At 44.8% G+C, this 16,690-nt stretch overlaps 1 protein-coding gene across 6 annotated transcripts in view; it reads right to left on the bottom strand.

Moving 5' to 3' along the window:
- Parp11 (poly(ADP-ribose) polymerase family member 11) overlaps nt 1-8,007 on the bottom strand; it is a 54,896-nt gene extending 46,889 nt beyond the window's left edge. For 2 of the 6 annotated variants that reach the window (XM_052174936.1, XM_052174941.1), the window contains exon 1: nt 351-560. The gene's annotated coding sequence lies outside the window, so the exon portion shown is untranslated. Of the gene's footprint in view, nt 1-350; nt 561-5,746; nt 5,830-7,850 lie in introns of those variants that run through there. The other 4 variants (XM_052174939.1, XM_052174940.1, XM_052174938.1 and 1 more) reach the window with 4 other exon arrangements.
- Nucleotides 8,008-16,690: the final 8,683 nt, after the last annotated feature.

Here is a 16,690-nt window from a genome sequence, read left to right as displayed (position 1 = left end):
GGGGCGGGGGAGGGGGGTCGAAAGGAAGTGGCAGGTTCGAAAGCCAGTAACTTCAATTGGAAAACACAATACAAAATATAAAATAATGAAGAAAACGCGAAGACGGAGAAGCCCCCAGAAGTAAAATCAACAATCGGGAAAGGAAAGCAACAGCGTGGAAGCGGCCACCGAACACTGCTCAAGGCTGCGAGACTGCGGCCTGCAGGAGGCCCTGCGACCCGGGACACCCACGACCCCGGAACGCAAATCCCCTGCCTGAGGCACCGCGGGGGCGAGTTCCCGGGAACGCCTCCCCGCCCTTCTCAGACAACCCCGCCCACTGGGCCCGCCCCGTCCCGCCGGCTACTCACCGGATTCGCTTCCCACATAACGGTGCGAAATCGAGCGGAGAGAGCCTGGGGGAGGGGCTAGCCGTGGGATCGGTATGGTGGGCTTTTTCCGAGGGTCCCTGGGAGCGAAAGGACCGAAAGGCACCCTTTACGGAAGCCTTCCTTCTCCCCCTCCCCGTCACAAGCTGGCGTCTTCGGACCATCGAACCTCCCGACTTCCGCCCGGATCCAGCCAATCAGTGGCGGTCCCGCCCACCACAAGCTCGCTCCGCCCCAATGGCGCCCTTGGAACTACCGCGCAAGTCGTCGCGGGCTGGCGATTACCCGTGTGGTAAAGCTGTTTAAAGCCAGCCATCCTTCCCAACACGTGATCCTCAAGCTTGGCAGGTTCCATTTCCGCCATGGAGAACCTGCGTTTATTAAGATCACCTTATGCAGAGTCTAGTGGTCAGGTACTAGGCCTGAGAAGGCCAACCCGACCAATGGCAGATGGGTTAAGCTTCAAACCTCTGTTGATTCCTTCTCCCTTGAACTGGACATGGCGATCGTTCTACCTAAGGGGGTAAATGAGTTTGCTGAACTCAAGTACTTAGGTGTTTGCAGTCTAGCGGGGAAAATGTGAGCTATTGGCCATGTGTCACAGGGCTTGGAAGGCAACACCCGACTGTATGTTGTCCCTGCCCTCATGGATTTTAGAATCGAGAGAAGAAAGCAAAAAGTAGCCGGGCGGTGGTGGCGCACGCCTGTAATCCCAGCACTCTGGGAGGCAGAGGCAGGCGGATTTCTGAGTTCCAGGATAGCCAGGGCTATACAGAGAAACCCTGCCTCGAAAAAACCAAATCCATAAAAAAAAGAGAAAAGAAAAGGAAAGAAAGAAAGAAAAAGAAAGCAAAAAGTAATTTGTAAACGCAAGCCTGTATTGCATGAAATTTTAGACAGCGTGGCAAATATGGAGGTTTCCAAGCACCTTTACCTAGAGTGCCTTGAAAGCTAAGGCCTCAAATAGGTTCTTACACCGAAGTCACCTGGGTAAAAGGAGGTAAGATGGAAGTATATTCTTAAAGGCAAAGAAGTAGTATGAGAATATAGGTATAGTTTTAAAAATAGGTCAAAGAATACCCACAGATTTAGAACCTGATTTTTTTTTTTACATTTTAATATGATATTTTTCCATTCCCATTTGTATGAATCTATTTCTTTAGACTGGTGTTCCATAGTTTACATGTTACACACTTATCTTAAATAATCTGTGATAGACACAAGTTACTCTAACAAAAATTACAATAATCACTATATTTTGTTCAGACATTATCTCATTGACCTCTTTGGAACTAATTCTTAGAAATGATATTGTATGTTGCCAAGTGGTTAACCAGTTGCCCAAATATTTATTGCATAGCATAATTAGTTTTTACTTCCTACTCTAAATTACATTTGCTAAATTTGCATACATATGCATATATATATATATTTCTGAACATTCTTATCTGTCTTCTAATCATCTGCTTACTCCTGTGCTTTGCCATACTATTATGATATAGAGATGCCTAATGAACTTGCTGTTTCATAAGTAATATCTCCTAATTTTCTTTTTCAGTTTTTTCAAAATAATGAGTTCTCATCCAGAACACACTTCTTTCTGTATTCAGGTCGTGTGTCGAGATTCGGGGTGGTCTGGGTATATGAACCCAGAACTTCACACATGCCAAACACTTTTTGCACCCCTGAGTCATGCCTCTGCTGCCTAAGTCTCTGATTTCTTTAAATACACTGAAGATTAATTTAACGACAATCCTTATGTGTTTGTTTTGCTTATTTTATAGCTTTTTGTTGAGTGAAGTAGTTTTCATTGCTCTGATTTAGGACAGCTATGGACTTTTGTAAACTTACCATGTCATATCACCCTGCTAACACTAAGGCTTCAAGGGAAATGAAGTATAACTCTCAACCTACAAAAGATTTTGTCCTAACTTCCCTAGTTAACTTGCCTTGTCCAGACCCACATGGCCTTCAAAAAAGGCCCAAAGTTGCGTCAGGTGCTGCTGCCCCCTTCTCAAGGCTGCCAGCATCCTGATACGACAGCTCATGAAAAGCAATCAGGGTCTGTTCTTGTAGCTCAAGGTCACCTCAGCCTTTCCATTCCCCAAAGGCTGATATCACAGTCATGTGCCATCACACCCGGTAACAATTTTAATCATAAGCAAAAGATAAATTTAAAAAGTCTTATAAAACTAATACACTATGACAAGTACAGTTAATTTCAGGAGTGTGAGGGCAGGCAGATAGATTAGTAAATCTATTCATGTCCTTTGTCATATTGATGACCCAGATTGAAACAGATACAACAATGAAATAGAAGAAGCAACTGACAGCATTTTATAGCCTTTCATGTACTAAACTAGGGATAGAAAGAAACTGATTTATACATAATAGTATATTTACAAAGTATTATGGATCAGCTAGAGACCATTCTTATTACATTAAAGCTGAATGAATATTATTGTTTTATACTGTCTGAAAAATTTCCAAGTTTTTAGAATATTATCTTATTTGCAGGCAACATTATTGTACGATTAAAATTCACAGATTGGCTCTCTCCCTCACTGGACCTGCCCGGGCCGTTTCAGGTATTTGGAGTCGTAAGTCCGGATGACTTACATCTTATTTTGCTAAAGAATGAAATGAATCTTAGACTTTGTAAAATATTCCAGTGGAGAATGAGTTCATTACTGTCTCCCAGTTTCTGAGGGGGTAGGGGGTGTTAATCCATGGGGTTCAACCGCTCACAGCTTTCCCAGGAACCACCTTCCATGTGTAATGTGTGCAGAGTCCTTCTTATGTTGCAGCACAGCGCCCAGCGGGGAACGCCTCTCTCTTTCATTGGACTGTGGGCCCCAGAGCCAGAGCGCTGGCGACCACGTGTGATGATCACATGGTTCTGAAGAAGACTAGACTGTTTTTTCTATCTCTCAGGCTCCCGTGTTTGTGGAGATACGACAAGCCAACCCTAACCCAGCCTGGGAATTACTGGGTGATTGGAAAATGTTTTAGGTCTTTGAATGCCAGTTGGGGAGTGGTGTTGGGGTTTTGTCTAAGCTCCACCCCACACCTACCTGGCAATAGCCAGGTATGCCCCGCCCCAGAGATCTGGCCCACTATAAAAGGAGCTACTTGCTCCTCCTCTCCCTCTTTGCTCTCTGCTCTCCCACACTCTCTCACCTCTCTGCCCCTGGGGCTCTTCCCCCCTCCACGTGGTCATGGCCGGCCTCCACTCTATCTATTCCCTCTCTCTCTCTCTCTCTCTCCTCTCTCTCTCTCTCTCTCTCTCTATATATATATATATATATATATATATATATATATATCCCTCTCTCTCTCTACCACTAACTCCCATCCCCTATTCTGAATAAACTCTATTCTATACCATGTCTGTGTGTGTGTGTGGTCCCTCAGGGGCAGAGGTGCCCAAGCAAGGGCCTGCCTGGACACCTTTCCCCATGCCGCCTAGCCACACTCATCTAACCCCCTATACTCCCCCCTTTTAAGCCCCTTCATCTTGCTGCCGAAAGTCCTTCAAGTGGGACAAGCAGGGAGGAGAAAGTGCAGAATGGGAAAGGATAGATCAGAGGTAAAGAGGATAGAAGATAGAGAAGTATAGAGGATAGACGTATAGACGATAGAGGTAAAGAGTATAGAAGAGGCCCCACTGGGGAACCTGACAATTATCAGATGCACTGACGAATGTGCAGGCTCTGATTGAAGTTATGGCGGTGGAGGATACATTTCTTCTAAGCCAATAAGGAGAAAAGAGGATCAAGCGAATGGTAAGATTCAGGATGTGACATTGCATATTATTTTAATATTATCACCATAATTTTCACTCCTTTCCTTACTCCCCCCTTCCCTCCCTTCTTTCCTTTCCATTTTTCTAAATCTAGGTATTAGGCATCACCACCTGAGAGAGCCTTCCTACCTTTGAATCTCAGAATGCTTTTTAACTTGATAGAATTAAAGAGAAAAATTATTGATCATGCTATACAGGACTCCCATCTAACCATCTGGTTTCTCGCATGGGAACACTATGGCTTTAATACCACACATTAGCTGGATTTCCTTGCGATCATTTCCCACATGCCTGGCATATTTCGATTATATTCCTGCCTATTCCCCTGTCTCACCCCCTCCCCCTGGTTGCTTTTCTAAAGGCCACATTCATAGCCAGAACTTGAGGGGCACTAGGGAAGGAGACGGACATATTCCTGTGTCAGAAAGGAGAAGAGGGGCTGGACTAGGGCTCAAAGGGAGAGGGGAGGGGCCAAGAGAGCAGGAGGGAGTGCTGGGGAGGAGCATTTGCACCTCCTGGATGTAAAGACTCAGCCTGAGAGGAGCCAGCAAGGGGGCCAGGCCCCAGAGTCGGCCCTGCTGTTGAAGTCTGACAGTTAACAACCCCAACAGGAATTAAGAGGTGAAAGAAGCACGTGAAACATTTGCAGAAGCCGAGATAAGCATTCCTGGGAAGGAATTCTCTTTCAAAAACATCAAAATGCAATCCCCACAGATTTTAATTAGGAAACATGACAAGGAATTAAATTCGACCTTTAAAAAAAATGAAGTGCTAAGTAACTCCCCACACTCACTGGAAGGACTCTATTGAAAATACCAGTGATTATTAGCTTTAGCTGCCGGGGGAAATTATCCAGGCTCAAAGATGGACATCAGCATTCAGCTCACAGCAGCAGGCAAAAGCAGCAGCTGAGATGTGTGTCCATCCTAATTAGAGGATGCAGTGCTCTCAAAAGCCCCAGAGCCGCCACATTGCTGGCTGGCCCTTTCCTTCCAGGAATGCCACATTCAGGTTTTGGTCATCACTGAGTCAAACTTTTTTTTTTTTTTTTTTTTTTTACTTAAAAGGAAAGACTGGAGCAGCAGAGATAGCACACAGGACTCAGGAAAGGGTGCCTGAAGCTTTGATATGGAAAACAGAAAGCTTACAAACACAAAGCTAGCCTGAGAGGGGATCTAGGAAAGCTTGTGAGAAGGTGAGGGAAAGGAAGCTTTGAAGAAAAGAGCAGGTGGAGGGTGGACTGCGCCCACTTAGTCCACTCCAGCTCTGTGGGGCCAGCTTGTTCCTTAAGAGCACACCCAGGGACACTGAGAAATTGCAGTCAGTTATCTAGTTTCTCCAAATATTTATGGGTGGCCTTCTGTGTTCAAGTCTTTCTCTCTCCCTCTCTCTCTCCCTCTCTCTCTCCCTCTCTCTCTCCCTCTCTCTTTCCCTCTCTCTCTCTCTCTCTCTCTCTCTCTCTCTTTCTCTCTCTCTCTCTCTCTCTCTCACACACACACACATACACAGGTCAGTAAGCAGTAAAAACCAAAACCAACCAACAAAAAAAAAATCCTTCCTTTGTGCTACTTACATGTGAGACTTCAAAAGGCCTTGAGATGGAGCGGAGAGGAAGCTGACATGTGTGATAGGTACGGCACAGAGTTTGGGGTTGGCCTGGGAAAGGGAACGTTTGGGAACAGCTCAGAGGAGATAGGAGTGTGCGATTTAATAGAGTTCTTAACGATGTGTTCCAAGCAGGGGAGACAGTCAGTGCAAAACTCCTACACAGTAACAATGCAGAGAGAGAGAGCAAACTTTGAGAATAGGGTGTGTGTGTGTGTGTGCGCGCGCGCGCGCTCGCGCGTGCGCCCGCACCCTTATCCATTAATTTATAGGTGTATATATGTGTAAAGCCCAACAATCTCATGAAATAGCACCTGTTCTTGCAAGGAAACCAAGGTACAGAAAAGTTATTGTGCTCAAGGTCAAGGAAGCTTAACCTTGGTGCCTCACTCCAGAGCCCCAAGCTTTTATGGCTTCCACACACGATTTCTCAGTGTGATTTTAAGCCACCCTCTTCTGACTATTCAACCCCAAATGGATTCAGGTATCCTCCCAAGAATGACATATGCTATTCTTTCTAAAGGAAAACTGTGTCACTTGCTGTGGTACTGCCCATGACCCTTACCCTAGCGCTTTGCGCCTCTTCCTGACTCTCCACTCCAGAGGCATTTGTTCCTGCTAGCTAGTCCTTGGTGGCCAAGGCCTCCGCTTGCCAAATCTAGCACACGTCTGTGGGAGGAGTTTTGGCCTCCCCTGACCCAGTCAATGGGGTTGGTGGGGGTTTCTCTGTTGGTTAATGCCAACAGGTCAGAGGCAAGAAAGCATGACCTGCATTTAAAACTGTATCTTCCTGTTACCCCTACTATAAAGGATACCACATGGGGGAGGGGTGTGCAGTACCCCTGCCCCAGCTCCTGGCTTCCAGGGCTTTGTAACCTTTTCTCTCAAGGCTGGGTACCTTCATACTAAAAGTTAACAAACTTAGCACTGTGAATAGGTGTGTCATAGAATGACTGAGTTATCTATCAAAAACCTGGAACGATTGCTTTTTTAAAAGCTAGAATTGTGTTTTTCCTCCTCCTACTTGTCTTCCGTTTGGTTCCCTTCTTCCCTCCCAGGGCTTCCAGGAGTCCAGAGCCCCACTCTGAAAGCTGCCCGTTATTCCCAGAGCCCAGGTACAACTCTGCCCATAGTTACAACTCTATGTTGACTCTAGTTTTGGTAGCATTGTGCTGGTGGGTGGGGGTAGGAGTGTTTTCATTACACTTTCAGTTCCCATTTTCTTTGTTAGAAAAAAATATCACCTTTCATATTTAAATAAACCTGTCTCTTAAGACAAAAAAAGGCCACATGCACCTCCTACTTTGAAGCTCTTTCTTTCTTGTGACTAGCTGCTTGGGGGAGGGGGGGGGGGGAGAAGAGAGCCTGAGCCTGGGATGAATTGTTAGTGAATAAAAAGGGCCAGGAGCCTCCAGCAATTCCTGCCTGCCTGACAGCGCGATAGCTAGCCAACCCAATTCTACTTTGGAGCCTCCGCCCTGTCTAAAAGGAATGGTTTGGTGTTGATGGTCATCAAGATTGCTGGCAACTCCTTAAGTCTATAGTAAGATACAATCAGATGTGAGGCTCAGACACATTCTTACCAAGGCTCCCATGGTGTGCAAAAGTCCTTCTCCTTGTCTTTGAGGAGTTTTCCACAGACAAGAAGACTCAAATGTTCTCACACAAATGACTTACAAAGGCACAAGCCAAACAAGACAGAAGACAAGAAGCTGTTAAGACTGAATGGGCAGATCTCTGGCCCAGACCAACTTAGCTTGGTGCAAATAAAGTGACCTGGAGACTCTTACCCCACCACCTGTTGGACCTTTTGGGCCAGGTCACCGAAACATACCTCATGGATGGCCCCAACTCACATAGAAAGGATCTTGGAAGTCACCCCATGCCCCACCTACATGTAAGATTTGGCATAACTTCTAATATATTATTTCTAATAGACGGTTCTTGACATTATTTCAGACCCTGAATAAGACCAAAGCTGCAACAGAAATGCATATAATAGTGTACTCCTCAAAGGCCAATAAAGCGAATATGATTTGGAATCATTTGGCATGGCATTGAACAAGGCCTACCTGGCAACGAGTTCTTAAAAAGCGATGTGCTGAGGGAAAACTCAAGTCCTTAGCCTCTACTATAGAGTACCTGATGCATCAATTCCAGTATTGCCCTGCGGGGTAACGTCTGAGCTCTTCCAAAGGTCTCTAGACTTTCTCTCCTCTCTGAACTTGCCAGGGGTTCTAAGAAATCGAAACTAAAAGGGGGGAAAAAAAACAGCTATGATATCTCACACTGAATGCTTTCATTTTCATTTATCCGAAGGGTGTTTCTCATAGCTCTAGTTATCTGGTCTTCTACACAGAGAGAGGACAAAAAGCGTCCATGTTTGGAAAAGGACATTGTATAAGTCTTGCCTAGATGACTTGGGGCATACAATATTTGATTTTGAGTTTCTTCCTATCTGCGTTTTCTCTGGGTACAGAGTGGGGTCTCCCTTTTGCTCTGTTGCTGGAAATCTTATTTCCAACACAAGATGGCGCTGGCACACAGGCAACAAACAGTTTTCCTGATAGGAGGAAGAGGAGGCCAAGCCACAAGCACAAACTTTCTAATAAGCCAGAGGTTTCCTGTGTGTTTGGATGGAGAGGTGTAGCTTTTGTAAAGGGCCATTCCAAAGGACTCTGCTGTCCGTGTTGCTTTATCCAGGATGGTGGGAGTAATAATTCTAATGCGGTCTCAAAAGTAAAGATTTAACAGCGTAAACTAGAAGTCCCTTCAAAACAGGTGTCAGAAACATCTGCCCGCATCAGAGCAGCATTGTCTGGGTTACTATAATCAAAAGTGATGAGTCTTATATTCTGACATAGGATGTGTCTTAACCACTTCATGCCAATTTAGATTGCTTTAATGTACAATGGAGTTATTTGGAGGGTCTTTGATAGACAGTTCACTGTTTTGATCTATAACAGACAGCCAAGTTCTGAGGACAAAGCTGGGCTTAGAAAGGAGTTTTCCAGTCCTCAGTCTCCCTCCCTGAGCCTACATGAATCTCCACATTACAAGTCCCCCCCCCTACACACACACACACACAATCTGTTTAAACTCTTTCAGATGTTAAAACTGCACACTCAGAGAAGAAAGTAGTAGCCCACTGAGTTTCTAGATATTTCCAAGAGCTAGGAAGATGTTCTTCCTAGAGCCACAGTATGCCTGCTTTACCATAAAATGTTATGGTCTTGCTCACAGTGGCATGTCTATTGCTGTGTTTCTGTGATTGGGGCCAAAATATGATTAGCTTTCATGATTATGCCATACTGATTTTTCTTTGGAACTGTTGGTTAACTAAAATTCCTATGTCAGGCATGTGACTGACCCAACAAGAACTGTTCCCATTGTTGTAGATGAAATTCACAGGGAGTGTGTAGTGTGTGTGTGTGTGTGTGTGTGTGTGTGTGTGTGTGTGTGTGTGTGTGAAATATAGATTATGCATAAGTATGCATGTGTGTGTGGAGGTCAGTACTGGGTATATTCCTCTCTTGTTCTCTAGTTTATGGGACAGGGTTTCTTATTAAACCTGGAGTTCACAGATTCAGCTAGGCTGGCTAGCCAGTGGGTTTCAGAATCACACTCTTCAGCCTCTGAGGGCTCAGGTTACAGACCTGGGGAGCCACACTCAGTCTTCTGATTACTTAGTAGGACTTTTCCCCACTCGGTTGGTTGGCTTGTCGTTTCAAAACCCATACGATTCACTTTAAAAACCAAACTACAAGAGTTAAGCCTGATGTTATCATAAGGTTTTAAGTTGTGGAACTTACTGAGAACTGTGTAATCCTGGGTCAGCTACCAGATATTCTGGGATACAAAAGTCTGTTCTTTCCCTCACACACCTGCCCTGTTTGTGATCTTGAACAAAAGACTTAATTACTTCAAACTTTCTCTAAAATGGAGAGACATAGTATTGCTATCTTCTTGAGAGGTTGGTTTAGTTACAAGTTATATGTGATAATTATTTAGAAAAAGTCTATTTCCCACAATTCATAGCACTTAGTAAGTGATCAATAACTTTTTATTACTGTTATTAGTTATCTGCTTAGCCCTCACGGCGGCTGTTCTCCTTTGTGTCATAAGAAAATCTGATGATTATTTTCTCTAAGACAAAAAAAAAATATTCTCCTGAAAGCGTAAAAAAAGAACTCACACCCCCACCAGTTTCCCTTCCGGCTGCTCCACACTAATCAGCGCTCTGCAGGTGTAAGGCCCAGCCCAGCCTCGCCTGTCCGCATGGCCGGCAGCCAGTCCCTGTCTTCTCACACTGCAATTATGATGGGTCTTGCCAAAGGCCAGGCTGAAAGCAAGGATAGTTTTGATGTCTCTTCTCTCTACCAATCTAATATCCCTATCAAAAAAGGAATAAATGAAGACATGTTTTGTTTCAAAGATTTGGGGTTGGCTCAGAGTGATCTCTGCTTTTCTAAAGACATACAAAGAGTCTACTTAATAGTCTGTTCAGTTGATGGGTTAAAAGTGGTGAAATTGTGGGTTATTTCCCCTCCGTTTCTATTATTATAATAATGTTTGTGGAGTAAATAGCTTTTTAAAATTCTGTTCTAGAATTCTGCCAGGAGTAATTGTCGGTCTGGCTGGCTTATAGTTTTTATAATATGCCCCTTCCCCCTTTTGAAAACGGGGACAACTTTGTCCTTGTCTTGTCTGCTAACAGTCCCCCCATTCTCCATGCTTTTTCAAAGGTTATTGACAATGGTTCTGGGAGTTCTTTGAACAACCTGGGACGTGATTTGTCTAAGTCTGGAGATTTGAATTTATTAAGGGGGGTGCAAAGCGCGCCACACTGGTTTCCAGCCCGGCCTTGCCATTCGCTAGCCCAGAGAGCACAGGCAGCTTTTGATTTTGTTTTAGTCTGCTTCGGCCCCATCTGTGAAATAAGGCTTTTGGAGCAGATGAAGTGGAAGGTCACATCAAGGTCTAATAGATTCTGTGTCCCGAGTCAGCAAACATTTTCCTACTAACTTTTCTTACTTATCTTGGCTCTCAATGTCCTCTCAATAGAATTGTTTCTCTCTTTTATCCTAAGCACCCATTATTTTATAGTCATTCATTTATTTATTTTGTACATGTATGTGTGTGTGTGTGTGTTCTAACATGCCACACAGCAAGGCTGTGGAGGTCAGATGACAACTTGTGGAAGCCAGTCTTTCCTTCCACCATGTGGGGTCAGGGACTGAACTTAGATTGTCAGGCATGGTGGCAAGGTCCTGCCAATCCACCTCAACAACACCATTTGATTTAGAATGCAGATACCTTACTTGGCACTTGGGGACCATATAAGTTGGACCCTGATTCATTACAATTATGTCTTCCATTACTCTGCAGGACACAGCCCTGCATCACTCCCCGGATATGAGTGTCCTGTGCATGGTACTCTGGGGGCCTTGTGCTAAGTTCAACTCCCTAAGGGGACCTATCTCAGCAGCCGTGTCTCTCGGCCAGAGACCAACCCTGCGCTCAGGCCCCAGGGAGTTCTAATCCTCCTATAGGAGGTGTTTTGTAGACATCCTGAGCTGCAGCAGTCTCCTTACCCCACATATCCATGTTCCATGCACATCCCTGATAACTCATCATAATACCTAGTGCCATTTAGGTGTGGATGCTCTATCAGATTTTCCCCTCATGGGTCAGTGTTCTGGGTGACACTCAGTAAGTTCATGGAGGAACATGGCATGAATTTGAAGGCACTATCAGGTTTTTCCCTCCTAATTGGAATGTTTGAGTAATTAACACATAGAAGGTTTTTTTTGTATTTTTCATCTTAGGTTTCATAGAAAGTAGAGCCACTGCAAGATGAGTTAAGCCTAAAACAAAACAAAGCAAAGCAAAACAAAACAAAACAAACAAAATTGTTTTATTTGAAGGCAAGGAAAGGATTTTAGTATACAAGGGAAAACAAATATCAAATTGGATCACTGCCCTCCCTATGAGAGGGACCCAAGAGTGTTCCAGAATATGCCAAAATATTAACAGACTCGGTATTGAGTCTAACTCACTGGAAATTCACCCAACTAGCCTTCCTGTAGGGTCAAAGCAGAGTGATCTTCTCCCCATCCACCCCCTTCTGCTCAGAGCTGGGCATCAAACATGAACCTTACACACAGTAAGCAAGTGCGCACTCCACTGCACTGAATACCTAACATCAAAGTAGCTTCAGTCTGTAGACTGAAGGCCAAACCTGTATTTTATTTAGTGAGTGGTGTTTTAGTTAGTTAGTTGTGCCAAAGTCTCTCATGTCTTCCCATGAGCTCATCATGTAGCCAAGGATGCCCTTGCGGTTATGGCCCCTCCTACCTCTCTAGTGCTAGGATTACAGGCATGTGCCGTCACTACCGGTTTTATACAGTGCTGCAGATCTAACCAAGGCTTTGTGTATTCTGAAGCTGCGGTCTATCACATGGGCTATATTCCTAACCTACTTACAATTATTACTACTAAGGAGAAATGACTTTCCAGTGTCCTATATTATACCATGTATAGCTCTCAGCAAACATGGAATGTATAACTATATTAATGCACACAAAGTGGAAATTTCCACTGCCTCCACAACATTCATAAAATTATAACTTATTTAAGTCAGCTTTAATTTTTTCTAATTTTTAAAATTTTTGAGTGTTTTGCACACACACACAGGCTTGCCATGTGCATTAGGTGTGCATGTGGTGCTTGTGAAGTTCAGAAGACACTGGCCCTCTGGAAACTGGAGTTACAAATGGTTGTATGCTACCATGCAGGTGCTGGGGACCAAACCTGGGTACTCTGCAAGAGCAACAAATACTCTTAAAAGCTAAGTCATCTCTTCAGCCTCGATAAGTACTCTGAACAGAGCACTTATAGGCTCCCCCCACTGCTGTAACTTTGCATGGGGAATCACAGTAAGACTTTAGCACGGGGGGGGGGGGGGTGAGGGGGTGCAGCTGGTCATGTTGCTCAGTAGCAGGGTACTTGTCTGACTAACTGTGTGAGGCCCTAAGTCCAGCTCCCAGAACCAGAAAAGAAAAATTCTCAAGGACAAGAAAAATAAAGTTGTTCAAAAAATTTCAGCTTTAGGGAACTAGAGAGAGGACTCTGTGTCAGGGACAATTGCTTATCTTGCCAAGGATCCAAGTTTGTTTCCCAGTGCCACCATCACACCATATGTAACTAACTCAGTTTCAGAGAATCTAATGCCCTATATGCAGCCAAAACAGCCATACACGTAAAATAATGTTTGTTTTTTTTAAAAAAAATCAGCTACAAAACAAAACAAAAACCAAACAAACAAACAAAACCCAAAAAAAACCCAAAAGACCCTGTAAAGATCCACAGACCTTGACACAAAATGTTGGCATTGTTAAGGAAGAGTCAGGTAAACAGGTCATACCTTCCCGGAGGCTTTTGCATCCTCTATAACCAGGACTGGCTGCCACTAAAATGTAAGAGAAAATCATTTGTTACTGTGAGGCGTGTCCTACCCAGTTTTTATTCCAGAAACTCCCATCCTCGTACAAGAATAGAGAATAGATACAGCAATAGCCTTCAAGGCTTGTCTCCATTGGCCACAGCACCAGCAGCTGAGGACCAGGTGCTCCAACACACAGACTTGTCGAGAACACTTTATATTCAGCCAAATAGCAGCAGAGCTACTGAGAGGCGATGGAACCTTTGAGAGGTGGCCTAGTAAGAGGTTTGTAGATTCAGGGATCTTGAGGGAGGTTGGGCTGAGCCCCTGTGGGAAGTCTCAGAGCCCCAGCCATGAAGTCTGGCTCACCAGCTGTGAACTGAGGTTTTACTCTGTTGCATGTTCTTCCGTGGTGGGCCGTCACAGGTCCAAAGCACCAGTGAACCAACCCATCAGGAACCAGCATCCCCAGAACTGTGCGCCAAAAATGAACCTCCTTTCTTTTGACTTCATTCTCTCAGGTATCTGTGATAGCGACAGAAAACTGAGCAGCTGAGGTCAAACCAAAAGCAACCTCATTACATGGCAACAGACATTTTCATCTCCATAGCAACAGGCATCTGCCGAGTAGGATTCGGACTGAATCCAGTGCCACTTTCCAGCTCTGGGTCTCCAGTCTATTACTATTTCAAAGGCTTCATTTCTATATTTAAAAAATCTAGCTGACAAATACTAATTTGTCTTAAACAGTAATGAGGATCAGCCATTAATCATCCCGTAACGAGGATCAGCCACATGGGCTGATGGCTGACATTGAACAATATCTATTTTATGGCACAAAACGATCTTTTCCCTAAGTGAATGTCTGATTCTTAAAATTCCATTTCCTACACATTAAGTGTGGATCAATACATCTACAAATAAGTAACTAAATAAAATGTATATATCCTTAGAAATAGAAAAAATGGGACGAAGGCTGTCCCGCTTTTGTGGTGCAGGTACAGGCACCGCTAAAATGGAAAAGATGGGAAAGACAGAAAAGCCGTGGGGTACCTACGTGTACTGTGAAGAGAGGCGGAATGGAAGCCAGGACAGGGTGGGACAGTGGTGAGAGTCACTGGCCCCCTGAAGCCATTTCAAACTCCATTGGCACTGCTGCTGCTGAGGGCTGTGTTGATGTGGGTAGCCCACACTGCCACCCAAAGCCATGTCAGTGATGCCCAAGTCTGTGCTGTTGCTGAGTGCCAGGTCTGGGTCTGAGGTTCTGCTGCGACCTGGCCCTGTGTCGACATCCATAACTTTTGCTGTCACTGAAGGCCGTGTGGACATCCTGGTGAATGCTGAAGTCTGAAGCCATTTTGCTGCAATGTGGGCTGAATGCCACAAGGAGCCATATCAAAGTGTGTAGCCTGTGCTGCCTGTGAGGCCATGGAGATGTCTGAGGGTCTTCTCTGCAGTCAGGGGCCATGGTCGTAGTCTGTGCTGTAGCCAGAAACCATGAGGAAGCCCGCGATCCCTGTGCCCACTGACTGCAGTGATGCGCATAGTTGAGGAAGAGGGACATGGAAGGCTTCAGTGACAACCCCCTGCTCCCCCACTCCCACCCCAAAATAACAGCCTAAATAGGAAGGCGTCACAGGGAACTACTGTAAAGTGTGATGAGCTTGCTCTTATCCTTGTCTGAGGTGATAAGGAAGTGAGCATAATTGATGGCTTCTGGTGAGAGCACGGAGGGGACGGCTCAGCTCTATTTGGGGATGGCCAGAGTTTGACCATGCTCCAGAGAATATACAGATGACACAAATCGGACGTATTTATGATTTGGTTTTGTTTTTTAATTTTTATTTTGGTTTTTTTTGGGGGGAGGTGTGGGAAGAGGCCACAAGGGTTGGGCCAGATATGGCAGGACTGGGAAATGAGTGTGATAAGATGCATGATGGGAAATCCCCAAAGAATTTATACAAATCTTATGCTTTTTAAAGATGGATGTTTTCTTCCCTCCCCCCAGAGTTCAAAACAAAACAAAACAAACAAAAGTCAACCAAACAAAAACCACATTACTGATATTGTAGCTCTGAGAACTTCCTACATCTCGTCTAAGGTTATGCAAGGATCAACAGTAGGAAACGTGAAATGAAGGATGCTGTGGGTAAAGATCTGGCCTCTGAGGATTCAAACATGTTTCTATTTGGTGAGTCCAAGGAAATGTTTCAGAGCCCACTGACACCAGGAGACGCTAGTATCTCACACCAACTAGACCAGCGCTGGCTCAAGTCTCAAAGAAGCATGTGCATCCAGACTTTGTGGGCCTCGGAAAAGTTCCTAAGAAGCAAAAGATGTAAAGACTTGATAGTTACACTCCCCTTTCAGTGTCCTCGAGCCACAGAGGTACCCACCCTGGCAGATGGGAGTGTGTGAAGATTTTTAAGATACAAAGTCTCAACTTGCCATTCCTTACTCTACAAAGTCTTTCAAAGAGTCAACTGGGCAAACAAAGGTTCTAGAAACATCATTTGGCCTGTCACACCTGGTATACAGTTGTGCTTCTAGGAAAATCTGGACAGAAGACCCAAGAGGAACAGGTTCGTTGCTACCCCCAAGTGCTTGCCCATCCCTCTCTGTGGGTCCTTTTCCTGATAGCATCCTGGACTTCCTCAGGATTATGTGCTTGTTCCTTAGGGTCACTGTATGCTTTTTCATGTCATGGGAACATAACATAAACTGTAAGACCTCACACTCACTTCCTCTCCTTCCTTCCATCCATCATATCTCAAGCCCCTGGGGTTGGGCACCTGCTCCAAATCCTCCACTGCTCCTATTCTCTACAAATCAGGGATTTTTCTCTAAATCTCATGATGGTTCTAAGCCCAACTGCCCACTGGGCTTCCATAAGCATGTGGCTTTTTGCCCATGTTTCGTTTTTGGGGTTGTTTTTTTTTAAATTTAATTTTGACTTTATGTGTATTATTGAAATATATGGCTATGCAGCATGCAGTGCCTGCTGAGACCAGAAGAGGGCATTAGATTGTCTGGGACTGGAGTTACAGATGGTTGTGGGCCATCATGTCGGTACTGGGATTTGAACCTGGGTTCCCTATGAAAGGAGAGAGTGCTTTTAACCACTGAGCTCTCTCTCCAGCCGTGGGTACTGGGATCTGAACTCCTACCCTCTGATAAAGCAGTAAGTGCTCTTCAGTACTGAGCCATCTCTCCTGCTCTCTGCTCATGGCTTTGTCCTTTGGGACACACTCTGCATCCTAGTCTTCCATACACGTTCAGTTGTTTTCACTTCTTTGTGGGACACAAAGGGGTAGGGGACTCACAAGCCCAATGCCTTATTTCTGTCTTTACTGCCTCTTTCACTCCTATGTGTACATGCACACACACTCACACACACAGACATCACACACATGCTCACACACAAGGTGTGTGGGGTGTTACTATGAGCAGCCACCTGACAAATCAACA

This window comes from Apodemus sylvaticus, chromosome 2 (genome assembly GCF_947179515.1).
Source record: "Apodemus sylvaticus chromosome 2, mApoSyl1.1, whole genome shotgun sequence".
Taxonomy (NCBI): domain Eukaryota; kingdom Metazoa; phylum Chordata; class Mammalia; order Rodentia; family Muridae; genus Apodemus; species Apodemus sylvaticus.
The sequence above is the reverse complement of the archived record's forward strand: the minus strand, read 5'-3'. Positions and strand labels throughout refer to the sequence as shown.